Source organism: Dunckerocampus dactyliophorus, chromosome 2 (genome assembly GCF_027744805.1).
Source record: "Dunckerocampus dactyliophorus isolate RoL2022-P2 chromosome 2, RoL_Ddac_1.1, whole genome shotgun sequence".
Taxonomy (NCBI): Eukaryota; Metazoa; Chordata; class Actinopteri; order Syngnathiformes; family Syngnathidae; genus Dunckerocampus; species Dunckerocampus dactyliophorus.
In genome coordinates, this window is record NC_072820.1 from 38,533,726 (window position 1) to 38,546,653 (window position 12,928).

Below are 12,928 nucleotides of genomic sequence, written 5' to 3' on the forward strand. Positions count from 1 at the left end.
TACACTGTCCTGCACTTTGAATATTGTGTCATGCACTTTGGACTCGCTAGCGCCCCCGCCGTCTTCCAATGTCTCATGAACGATGTCATACGGGATATGATCGGTCGCTTTGTTTTTGTTTACTTTGACGACATTCTTATTTTTTTCCACCTCTCTTGATCAGCACCATCACCACGTCCGTCTCGTTTTGCAGCGATTGTTAAATGTTAATTGTTAAATGTTCCTTTCACTCTTCTTCTGTATCTTTCCTGGGGTTAATTGTGGAGAAGGGCCAACTTAGACCTGACCCTGCCAAGATCCAGGCAGTGGTAGACTGGCCCACTCCTACATCTAGGAAGCTTTTTCAGAGGTTCCTGGGTTTTGCCAGCTTTTACCAGAGCTCTATTCAAGATTTCAGTAAAGTGGCTGAACCTCTGAACAAGCTAACATCCTCGAAGGTTCCTTTCGATTGGTCGTTGGGGGTGGACCTGGCCTTCCAGAGCCTTAAGTCTTCATTCACCTCTGCACCTGTTTTGACCCACCTTGACCCTTCTCTCCCTTTTATTGTCGAGGTTGATGCGTCCAACACCGGAGTCAGAGTCGTGCTCCCAGCACCCCAGTCATGACCAGAGGCTGCACCCCTGCGCCTTTTTCTCCAGGTGTCTCTCGCCCACTGAACGTAATTATGATGTTGGCAACCGGGAGTTGTTGGCGGTGGTTCTCGGTCTGCAGGAGTGGAGGCACTGGTTGGAAGGTGCAACTCATCCTTTTATCATCTTCACAGACCACAGGAATCTCTCATACATCCGTGCTGCTCAAAGCCTCACCACTCGCCAGGCACAGTGGGCACTGTTCCTCACAAGATTTGACTTCACGCTGACCTCCAGTCCTGGTTCACGCAACAGCAAGCCGGATACCCTGTCCAGGATGTTTGCCCCCCCCGTCGAGGAGTGTTCCCCAGAGATCATCCTTCCTCATTCCCGCATCCTGAGGGGTCTCCAGTGGGAGGTGAAAAAAAGAGAGTGACAGAGGCATTTGGGGACACATCCACCCCGGCAGATTGCCAGCCAGGTCTCCTCTTTGTCCCCTGTGCTCTCCGTTTGGAGGTCTTGACCTGGGCACATTGTTCTAGGATCGCCTGCCATCCTGGACCCAGACATACAGCCTTCCTCCTTTCTCAGCGCTTTTGGTGTCCTTCCCTCCATGTCGACACCAAACATTTTGTGGCTGCTCCGTCTGTGCCAGAAACAAGCTATCTAACCAGCCGCCAACCGAGTTGCTTCAACCGTTTTCCCTCCCTTCCTGCCCCTGGTCGCACATTGCTATTGATTTTGTGGTGGGTCTGCCCGCCTCTCGGGGGTTCACTACTATGCCGACTACTATGGACAGATTTTCAAAATTTACCCACTTTGTCCCCCTCTGCAGACTTCCCTCTTTGCTGGAGACGGCCAAGCTTTTGGTCCAGCATGTGGTTCGACTCCATGGCATACCTGTTGATGTGGTGTCGAACAGAGGCCCCCAGTTCTCCTCAGCTACCTGGAGAGCCTTTTGCAAGTCCCTAGGGGCTTCTGCCAGCCTTTCCTCAGGCTACCATCCTCAATTCAATGGCCAGACGTAGCGGGCTAATCAGGACCTGGAATCTGCCTTAAAGTGCGTGTGCCATCAGCATCCGACAGCCTGGTCTCGCGAGTACGCACATAACACGCTAGTATGCTCTTCCCCTGGTCTCTCTTCTTTTCACGTTGTCCACGGATTCCAGCCTCCACTATTCCCCTCCAAGGAGGCCAAGTCTTCAGTCTCGTCTGTAGCCTCCTTTCTTCGCCGGGTCCATCGGGTCTGGCGCGACACACGGGCTGCTCTGTCCTGCACCGCGAGGCGCAACCATAAAATAGCAGATCATCATTGCAAGCCGTCGCCAAATTATCAACCTGGGCTGAGGGTCTGGATGTCATGCCGAGACCTGCCCCTAGCTGTTGAATCCAAGAAAATGGCTCCCAGATTCGTTGGACCATACGAAGTGGATCGAATGGTGGGGCCAGTGCCAGACAGATTCCCTCCTCCCTCAAAACATCCCCAGTATTTCATGTGTCCCGCCTGAAGCCACTCGCAGCCAGTGACCTGAGTCCGCCACCAGTGCTTCCTCCCCCTCCTCGCTTGGTCGACGGTCACCCCCTTTCTACGGCTAAGACCATCTTGGATGCCAGGAGACAGGGCAGGGGTGTACAGTAACTCATCGACTGGGACGGTTACGGCCTTGAGGACCGTTCATGGGTCTCGCTCATCCTCGACCCCATTCTCCTTTCGGATTTTTACTGCAAGTTTCCGGACAAACCTGGTAGTCGGCCAGGTGGCGTCCCTTTAGGGGGGGAGGGCAAGTTATGTCATTTATATCCATTATAAATTGTTTGATTATTAAGCATAGGTTTAAGCACTTTTAAGCACTTTTCCGTAGCGCCGTAGTAAACAGTGATTGAATAGTGAGAAATCAACCCCAGAATGTTGTTGGTCAACAGTATATGGAAACTGCAAAATTTCAGTGTATTGCTGGCATCCCTGCTGCCAGCACTTTAGTGTAAAGAAACACAGAAATATACTGTATTTCACCAAAACTATAATAATCCGTAAAGTCATTGCACAGCTTGAATACTGTAAAATAACAATAAAGTGCCGGCGTCTTTGCTGCCAGTACTTTACTGTGAATTAAAAAAATACAAAAACATACCATATTTCATTATTACACTAATAAGCCGTGAAGTCATTTCACAGTACAAAAGCTATAAAACGGGTCACCAACCCGTCGATCGCGAGCCACTATTTGATCTTTGGGACTTTGCCGGTCGATCACGAGAATATTAGGGAAAAAAATGTATCATTACGTCAGTGCCCTCCCATCCCGGAGAGTGACCAACAGGCATGCATTTTGACCACTGAACTCGCTGCCCTGCAGGCACACAACCCGCAAGCTCCAGCCAGGAGCCCCGTCCTCAAAACACGGCCGGAGGTACCAGGTAAGCCACAAGTCTAAAAAATGTTAACACAATACATATTTTTTATAGTTTTACATGTGGAAAACAATTCCATATAGATGACAAATTAGAAGTATAAATGAACATATAAATGAAGGTTACATTTACCTTCATTTACCTTCATCAAGACACAATGTGGCAATGTGTTTTGTTATGAATTCAATAGTGTTTCTCACCTTATTCATCAAATGCTGGCACTTGCAACTTTCTTTGGCTCCATTTTGGGTTAGTTTGCAGCTGTGATCAAAAGAAAAGCAGAGACTTGAGGTGATAAACACTTTTGAAATTGTCAAAAATGACATTTCATATATATCTATAATGTTTCAGGGACCACAAATGGGTCAACAATTTAAAGCCTTGGTAGTTTGTACAACTAATTCCCACAGGTGTTCCAAGTTCTGGAGTACTTACTACCTCCTCTGTCTGCATAAAAACAGTTTTCGGAACACACTGTGGTACTACACCCTTGTGAACATCAGTTGAACAGCATCGTACTGGAGAAAGTAATTTGTTGTTACAAAAATGGCAACAAAAAAGGGAATTAACAATGGAAGAGAGACAGACTTGGTGTTAAGTCACCAAGGTAATACAACAGCTTGTGATTTTCTCTGAGGTAGTGGTGATATTTTGATGCACACGCAGCATATTTTAAGCACTTGAATGAACAAACTCTCCGTGTAAGAATAAACTAACTTGACAAATGAGGAAGAGCAGTTAGAGATGGTAATGTAAGGAAAAAACAGGAAAAAAATGATAATCACACAAGTTTACACCCGAGGCATAATCACGAGGATAAGTAGGTTTCACATTCACTCATATATACACACACACACACAAACACACGCACGCACACTTTTGAGGACCTATGGAGCCCGGGGCCTTGAGGGAGTAATGGTTGGCAACCTGAAAAATGCCCTCATCACAAAAGACCTCTGACAGTAATAAACGAAATAGTGGAGGCAAAGACATTAATCTATGCTGATGCTTCTTTGTGTGCGTGTGCGTCCATGTATCCAGTATATGCGTGTGTACAATTCAGATCTGCATGGTAAAAGTATACAACTACTCTATACATTCATACACCTTTTCAAGGTCAAATTCAAGCACTTTTGTCATCACAATATGTGCATTCAGTATTCTGTAAATACAGTGGCCTGTAAATATGCTCATCATGGGCATGAATGTCTTATCAATTTGGGGCATGTAAAAGATCCATTTGAACTCTTTTTTCTTGTTTTGTCAGTATATGTTATACCATCTTCTTTGATATATAACAAAAATTGGGTGCACAGGTTTAAATTTATTTGGGATTTTCTCTAATCAACACCGGGTCAAATGTATGCATGCAAAATTAAATACAGTATATACAATACTGTACATACATTATTTTCTTTTCATTTTTTTAAATATGAGATTCGAGAATGTCTTATAACACACGACAAGGCCTTATTAACCTCTGGTCAGTGGTCAAGACTGACTGCAGCAGGTAGTTTCTATTATGCAGCATAAAGTAATTTGTTTGACAGCACTCATTGGATCGAGCCATAGTCAAAACAATGGGACATCAAGCACTTCAAACTGAAATATCTCAAACGTCACGCATTTTTACTGCAGCTCTATGGATGCTATCCTTCTACCGACAATGAGTTTCATAACTGCTGAGTGATCCTGATGACACACTGAGAAACAAGCAGGATTTGGTGAAAAAATGACTTCCTTTGTGACAAAATCAGGAATGTTACCAAGCATCTGGCCACTGGTTTACTGGGAAAACATCAACTACTTGATATTACAGTACGGTAGTGCGCTCGTTACAAAGATTAGATCTGACCGTTTACATAGATATGGAAAACCCCTCCTGTGGTGCAATGAGTCATCCTTTGCTGGGCTCATGTTTGGTATTGAGGAAGAGAACAGGACAGGCTTGAAGGTGAAGATTTAACCAATGAAGAACATGTTTCATGGAACATCACACAGGGCCCAACAAGGCTAATTGTTTTTACTGAAGCAAAGCTTTTTGTGTATGTAAAACTCTCCCTTTGTTATTCCTCGACCTGTTTTTTCTTCTTCTCTCTCTCCTAACTGTATATTTGGGTCTGTCTATGGGGAGGTGGGCCATTATTAATGTTGCTCGTAGCTTCAGGCAGCATCTCTCCAGTGTCTGTGTGTGTGTGTTTGAGCAGAATGTTTTGCTAGCGCTCTGCATAAAAACAGCAAGCAGCGTTTAGGTGTGTGTGCAAAGTGCATTTTGTCGTGATGGATCACGAGAGACCCCCATTCTTAATGCACACTCACATAAGACAGACCCCCATGAGAAATGAAGCCGAGCCGAGTGTGTGTGTGTGGGGGGGCCAAGCAGGGGAGAGTCCCTGTTCCTCCTGAACTCATTAACCGTTGTCCTCTTCGCCCTCCCTCCTGCACTCCCACAATACCAAGCAGTAGCGTGCATCAATAACGCCGGTGACAGCAGCACGAGGGGGACAGGTCAGCACTAGAGACCACCAATCTCCCTGGCAACCACACTATGGCCGCCATCGCCACAACAACAATCGCCCTAGACATAGACACAGAGGAGGGGATCCCCTTTTCCCCTCCTGCAGGCCGTCACACAGCGAGGGACGCCGCGCCTGCTGATGCCGGATCAGACAGACGCTAAATCCGCAGCACGGACCTGGCGGGGGATGATGCGAGAAAAAGCTGACTGAAGACAACTGACTGGACATTACTGAAGCATTCAAGAGAAGAGGAAGGGAAGCAGGCAGGAATTCTGGAGACGAACACATACGTTCACCTCATTTTCTAATAAGAGGTTCAAAAGATGCTAGAGTGTCTTGTCTATTTACTTCTGGTTCATGATCAAGACTGACTGCAGCTGGTAGTTTTTCTAATAGCCAGCGTAAAATTACTTGTTTGACAGCACTCACTGGATCGACCACTTTTATTTGTCTGTTGAACAAACCAAAATTCTTTTGTAGGAAACCAAATGAAAAGTCCACCCTAACTAGCTTTTCTTTTATTAACTCCATTTATTATTTTGAAATTAATAAAGAAATTGCTACAACGTTAACTTATTTTGTTTAATAAAGAAACTAATAGTACACAAAAATTACAAATAAAATAAGTATGTTCTAAAATATTTTCCAACAGTATGAACATGCTCAAAAAATCAAAGTGTGACTAAAAGAACTTCTACATTTATTTAATTATTGTACTGCATTTTGTCAATCACAAAAAAAGAAGGTTAATGCTGGATATTTATATTTTATTTTGAAATATTGTTCTCTTGATGTAGCAAAAATAGTTTGGAACAGGTTGTCATTATTATTTTTTTAAGTTATCACTGTGCAGACTTCAGACACAGCGACACCCTCAACAAACACGTTACTTAATTGCTTAATTAATAGCACATTTTTTAAGATGTACTAAATACAATACTATGCAATATTTTGCCATCATATCTCATAATTTATATTTGCCTAAAGTAAAATGTAAGAAACCCTGTGATTGGCTGGGGACTAGTTCAGGGTGTACCCCGCCTCTCGCCCAAAGTCAGCTGGGATAGGCTCCAGCTTACCCGCGACCCTAGTGAGGATAAGCAGTGTAGAAAATGTAAGAATGGAATATGGAAGAAGGTTTTTAGATTCAAGATTCAAGAGTTTTATTGTCATGTGCATAGTAAAACAGCAGTTATACTATGCAATGAAATTCTTATTCTGTTCATTAAAGACATATGGATGGATTCGTGAATAGAGTAAGGGGATTGTTCGGGGTTTTTTGACAATTGTACGTCATCCCCATTAGCAGTGTAGTGCATCAACAATGACTTACCCGTGAGCTTATTCCCGTGAGCCGAGTTCTGGTCGGATTTCGGTGATGAGGAACGTAGTTCCGGTTAGTTGGTGGTGCCACTTAAGTAAGAAGATTGGCTTCTCAAAACAATATGCGTTCGAAAGAGTAATACATATGCATCACAAAAATGCCTCCTTGAAAAAATCAGACCTCACAATCGCTCGCCGTTACTTTCTCTCCCGTCGTATCACTGCACGCTGTCGCCTGTCCATTCATTGTTGTGTGTGTTCCACAGCGGATGAAGACTGCTCCGATGCGAGACTCTGGCGTCATGCAGCGTCTTCATCCGTGCATGTAAACACTGTGAAAGAATATACATATACACACATAGCGAACGGATGAATGAATGAATGACTGGATTGATGGAGGATGGAATAGATGGATGGTTATTTGAATGAATGTATGAGTGGATAAATGTGTAGTTGAATAATTGAATGGCCAAGTTAATGAAAAGAATGAATGTATATATATGTGGAAATCGAATGGATGAATGAACAAATGGCTGGATGGATGGATGGATGAACAGTCACATAATTGAACGAATGGATGAATGGATAGATGGATGCATAGTTTAATTACGGAAAGATAGAGTCATAAATGGATGATGGATGAATGAATTGATTGATGGATGTCTAGTTGAATTAAAGTATAAATGGACGGCTTTGTACTTGCATAATTGAATGGATGGTTGAATGAATGGCTGAATGGTTAGTTGAATGCATGTATGACTGGATGAATCTACAGTTAAATAACTGAATGAATGAATAAAGAAATTAATTAGTTGCTAGTTTAATGAAAGTATGAATGGGCGGATGTCATGTTAAATAATTGATTGGAAGAATGGATTATTGTATGAATGGATGAATAAATTCATGGTTAGTTGAATAGTATGAAGGTATGACGTATGACTGGATGAATACGCAATAAATCCAGATGGGTGAATAGTTGAATGAATGAATGACTGAGAGAAGGATGAGAGGGATGATGGATAGACAAAAGCATGAGGGTTGATGCATGAATAGATGTATGAATCCATGAATGGATCGTGCATAATGCATGGGTGGATGGATGAATAGATGAATGTTGACACATTCACGTATAGCTGTAGTGACTATAAAGTCCAATTGGATTAAGTTAAGCTTCCCTAATATAATTAGCTCATTAAAGGTTAGCTGTGCCACTCAGTCTTTGTATGTACGCCAGGTATACGTTATGTCATACAAATATTTCACGACAGTCAGTCTTTTAAGTAAGGATGGGAAGAAGATGGTTTTAGGTCAAGGTGTAGGCTGCTGGTGGTTAAAGTAAGGTTATGAATAGAGCAAGGACATGAATGGACGACTAGCGTGTGTGTGCGTGTATCAATGTGTGAGCGAGAGAAAGAGAGAGAGACGACCGATACAATGAAACAATGGCGTAACAGGCGAAGAAAGCGGAATAACGGGACCAGCTCCATACTGGGACACGTCGTCTCCGTGTTAAATATCAAGCAGTAATGCTGGTTTTCGTACTTTGTCGACGTTAAAGAGTCTCGCTGTGGCATGGTGGACATGTTTCCTGATAAATGTGAAGCCACCACGGCGGAGGAGACGAGTGAGCGCGAAAAGGATAGTTCCCTTCCTAGAGGATGGAAAACAAGATGAGGAGGGGCAGTGTGTGTTGAGAAAGAGCCAATCATATGGCGAGATGGGTTTGGCGTTTGGGGTCGTAGCCAATGAACGCTTCTACAAGGGGTCCTGACCCACGTGGGATATGATAGCGAAAGGACAATGTCAGGTTTTGGACCAATCGTAGCTAAGCACGGTGTTAATCTTGGCGCTGGTTGGCTAGCTGTTTGTCACAGTCTCCCTCACTCATCACGTTTAGCCCGTTGATATTAACTCTTTCCTGCCACCCAAGAAGGAACTGACCATAAAACACAAGCCTGCACTGTAACAGCCAAATGTAAATTAATGAATGATCCAGAGGCGCTTTGTTTTTTTTAATCCGGACTGTTTCAAAGGCTCGTTTTGGACAGATTTAAAATAGGGTGAGAGTACAGTGTACATACAACCCGCACTGTATCCAGTGGTGAAAAAATTAGGATGCAGGAGTAGTGAGATTATATGAGAAATGTATGCTTAGCAGTGAAGAATAACCCACATTTAAGTATATCTATTCATGGGTCAAACATGCTCCTGTTATAAACCACACAGCCTTGTTTTAATTGCACTGATGTTTCAGGTTTGATAGTTTTTGCAGCAAAAAAAAAAATATGATGCATTAAAAAAGCCATTTAAAAAAAAGGTTCTCTCTCGGGGCTGTGCAGTCACACAGGCACCAACAGTAACGAAATAAGCATCAATCTTCTTTCCTGTTTTTTTTGGGGGGGGAGGGGGGTAGTATCGTACCACGCACATAACTATTATAATACAAGGGGAACATTGCCTCTTAGTGGTGGCTCTGAGAATTACATCTAACAGGTTTATGTGTTTTTTTAACATGCAGCAATGAATTGGTTGCATTGGTTTGGATGCATGCATATAATGTTATATTCTTTGCCCTCAACTATTCTGCTTTGTTAGTGTCACACTATTGCGACTGAACATTTTTTTTCCTCTTCATTATTTCAACATTATGCATCTAAAATTACTTTTCCCCCTCATATTACAACTTATTAAAAATAAGACTCTTTCCTCATAAGATTACAACTTGTTGTTCTCTTAATATTTTGACTTTATTCTTGTAAATTTGTGCTGTTGTTTTCTTGTTTTTTTTTTTCATAATGTACCGAGGGTCAATAAAAAACAGCTGCGGCATGCAGATGGCCCCGGGCCGCACTTTGGACACACTTGTAATATTGGATGAGTTTGGTGTGGAAAAACCCCATCAAACACCTTTGGGGTGAACGACAACAGAGGTTATGTCTCTTGGGTTCAACATCAGTGACCTCTGTCCTCACAAAAAAAGAATGAAGGACACATGTCTTTCGTTCAGTTCACAATTTGTCCTTTCAAACTGAAGGCAAGAGCAAAGAATAGGGGGAGCCTGTGTGTGTGTGTGTGTGTGTGTGTGTGTGTGTGTGTGTGTGTAAGAAGTGCCTGTAGTACGACGGGACGCTGTGGGGTGCAAGCCAGCGTCCCACAGTCCAAAGTAATGGCAGAATAGAAGTTAATAGGGGAGAAAAAAGCTGTAGGCTGTTAACTCTGAAACGGTCATTTTGAATCCCCCCCCAATCTCTCATCCCTTCTTCCTGTGCAATTTCATGCCATCATTCCACAGTTCACCTTTCCTCCCGTCCCGTCACTTCTTTCTGCCTATTCCTGCTCTTCTCTCCAGCCTCTCTTCCTGCTCTCCTCCCTCTCCCAGCTCGGTGTCTCCTTGGAGGAGGTGTAATGATAGCTATTTGAGTGTCATCAGAGGGCCGACGTAATGGGCTCTAAAGCACCATCACACAGTTGCCACGGTAAACCTGGCACGGCCGCCCCACACAATAAAAGGGAGTGAAGAGATAGAAAAAACAAAAAACATCTGGTTGGCTATTGACAGGCGTCGGCGTGCTGACAGCAGCGGGCTCGCTGGCACATCAGTAGACGATGACGCGGCCCCCGGGGGCCACAGGGACTGAACTAATGGTGCATGAGATAGAACACATATGAGGAGGAATTACACTGCAAGTGATAATAGCAATAGTAATGAAAATAACGGTGCTGATGACAATAACACTATATGACTTTTTTTGATTTGTGAGCAGTGTTTTTGACACCTCACCCACACACACGCATACACGCACAGGCGCACACACACCTCAGTTTTTCTACGTGCATTTGAGTGTGAATTTTGAGAATTCAATGCATGCAAAAGTGTGTTTCTTCTTACTTGCTGTTGCCATGCAGATAAGGAGCACACTGGTCATCTTGCAAACACGCCGACCCTTAATGGATTCTATATAGGCCATCAAATAAGCAAATGGTAAACAATAACTCTCAATTTGCTCAAAATAAAAAACACAATGATCAGGTGATTTTAACAGGCGTCATATTTCTACTCTTCCAACCAACAAAGGGAAGCATTTTAGATGGAAACAAGGAAATTCTGAAAAACATCATAGTGTGATGTAGACTGGTTAAGACTGATCCCAGTGATGGTTCTATAGGATCTTTTGTTTAATAAGTAAATTATGTGAATAATATCTCACATTTACTGTATAGAATTGCCTATATTGTTTTCTCCTGTGAAAAGACTATTTAAACTAATATTCTCAATTTTCAATTTCATGAAATTTGAAATCTCTGACAGTTTTGAAAAAATGCATACTTTTGCATCATTCGAAAGATGCTGGTAACTTATAATCGAGTCAACATTGCTATGCATGTATTGATAAATAATTATAGACATGGACATTTTTTGTCAAAATGTAAAAAAAATAATGTATCTTGTTTGTCTTTTGCCACAATTTGAACGAACAAAAAATCACTCAAAAACAGAGTAATTTTGCCCTTAATTGTATGTGTATGAGAGCTGTGTCTAATACTTTCACTGTTTCATGTCGCTAAATGAGACAACCAACACCTCCCAGTATCCATCCATCCATCTTCTACCGCTTATCTGAGGTTAGGTCGCGGGGGCAGCAGCCTAAGCAGGGAGGCCCAGACTTCCTTCTCCCCAGCCACTTCGTCCAGCTCCTCCCGGCAGATCCCGAGGTGTTCCCAGGCCAGTTGAGAGACACAGTCTCTCCAATGTGTCCTGGGTCTTCCCCGAGGCCTTCTACCGGTCGGACGTGCCCTGAACACCTCCCCAAGGAGGCGTCCAGGAGGCATCCTGACCAGATGCCCGAGCCACCTCATCTGGCTCCTCTCAATGCGGAGGAGTAGCGGGTCTCTCCCAGATGACAGTGCTTCTCACCTTATCTCTAAGGGAGAGCCCAGCCACCCTTCGGAGAAAAGTCATTTCTACCGCTTGTACCCGGGATCTTCTCCTTTCGGTCACTACCCAAAGCTCATGACCATAGGTCATACCTCCCAGTATGTTGCACTCAACTTCAACACCACTACAAACTACAACCACAATAATAAACATATTTAAAACTTAATTAAGCATAATTATCATTGCAAAAATATCATATTGTGCCTCATTGCATGGGTATAATATTGTGAAATGGTAGAGTAATGCTATCAACAGACCTGCACCAAATAGTAGTATTAGTATTAGTATTACTAGTAGTAATAACTAGGGGTGTCACGAGACGAGACGATACATGAGATTGGGTCTATATTGCAATCTACTAATTTAACTTCTACTATGTTACACTCTTCTGCACTTTGTGTGTATGCTAGCGGCCCCGGCTCCACCCAACGAGACAAAGAGACTGTATGACTGATAAAAGGGATCACTCCGTTTGTGCCGTTGTCCTACGTACGGAGTGAACCTTCTCCCTGCCTGTTTGAAGGCTAGAGATGAGGAAAACAGACGCCCATGCACACGGCAAGCTATTAAGGCTGACAAAGTTATGGAGTTCATTTTCATTTATTGTGTGATTAATTTACTTATTTATTATTATCCCAGGCCTTTTTTTCTGAACGAGAAATCGTCAAGTTTTAATCTCGCGAGATCTTGTGACATCCCTGATAACAACAATGATAGTAGAGGTCTGTTTGTCCATGTACCTGTTTCTAAAACACCATGGCACCATTTACTAAGTGTGTGTGCTTGTGTGTGTGCGTGCGTGAGTTGTTGCATATACATATATTATTTAGCACATTTTGCACTACAAGGAGTGCAACTTATGGTGGGTAGTGTTTACTATAACATCATGTGAGTGTTGTTGTGAGTCATATACAGTACAGTGCATGTTGTAGTAAAGCCGGGTGGGGCAGTACTGCTAGATTAGCCAGGTTGAGATGATTGGGTTAAGGATTAGACAGATTCAGGAATAGACACGTCTGTTTACCCGGCAAAGACGTCTTACAATCGGCTGATTGGCGAGGCTGATTACTCAGACACACGCACTCCTACACACACAAAAGTCTGCCTCTCTCAGTCCTATTAGAGCTGACCCAGAGAGCGTGCAATCAGAGAAGGTGTGTAACCAAAGC

The 12,928-nt window shown here is 43.1% G+C and overlaps 1 long non-coding RNA gene across 1 annotated transcript in view; it reads right to left on the reverse strand.

Moving 5' to 3' along the window:
• Positions 1 to 8,408, reverse strand: part of LOC129177192 (uncharacterized) — a 36,341-nt gene extending 27,933 nt beyond the window's left edge. The window contains exons 1-2 of the long non-coding RNA XR_008569588.1: positions 6,834 to 8,408; positions 3,182 to 3,242 (exon numbers count right to left, since the gene is read on the reverse strand). This is a non-coding gene — a long non-coding RNA (uncharacterized LOC129177192). The remainder of the gene's footprint in view (positions 1 to 3,181; positions 3,243 to 6,833) is intronic.
• Positions 8,409 to 12,928: the final 4,520 nt, after the last annotated feature.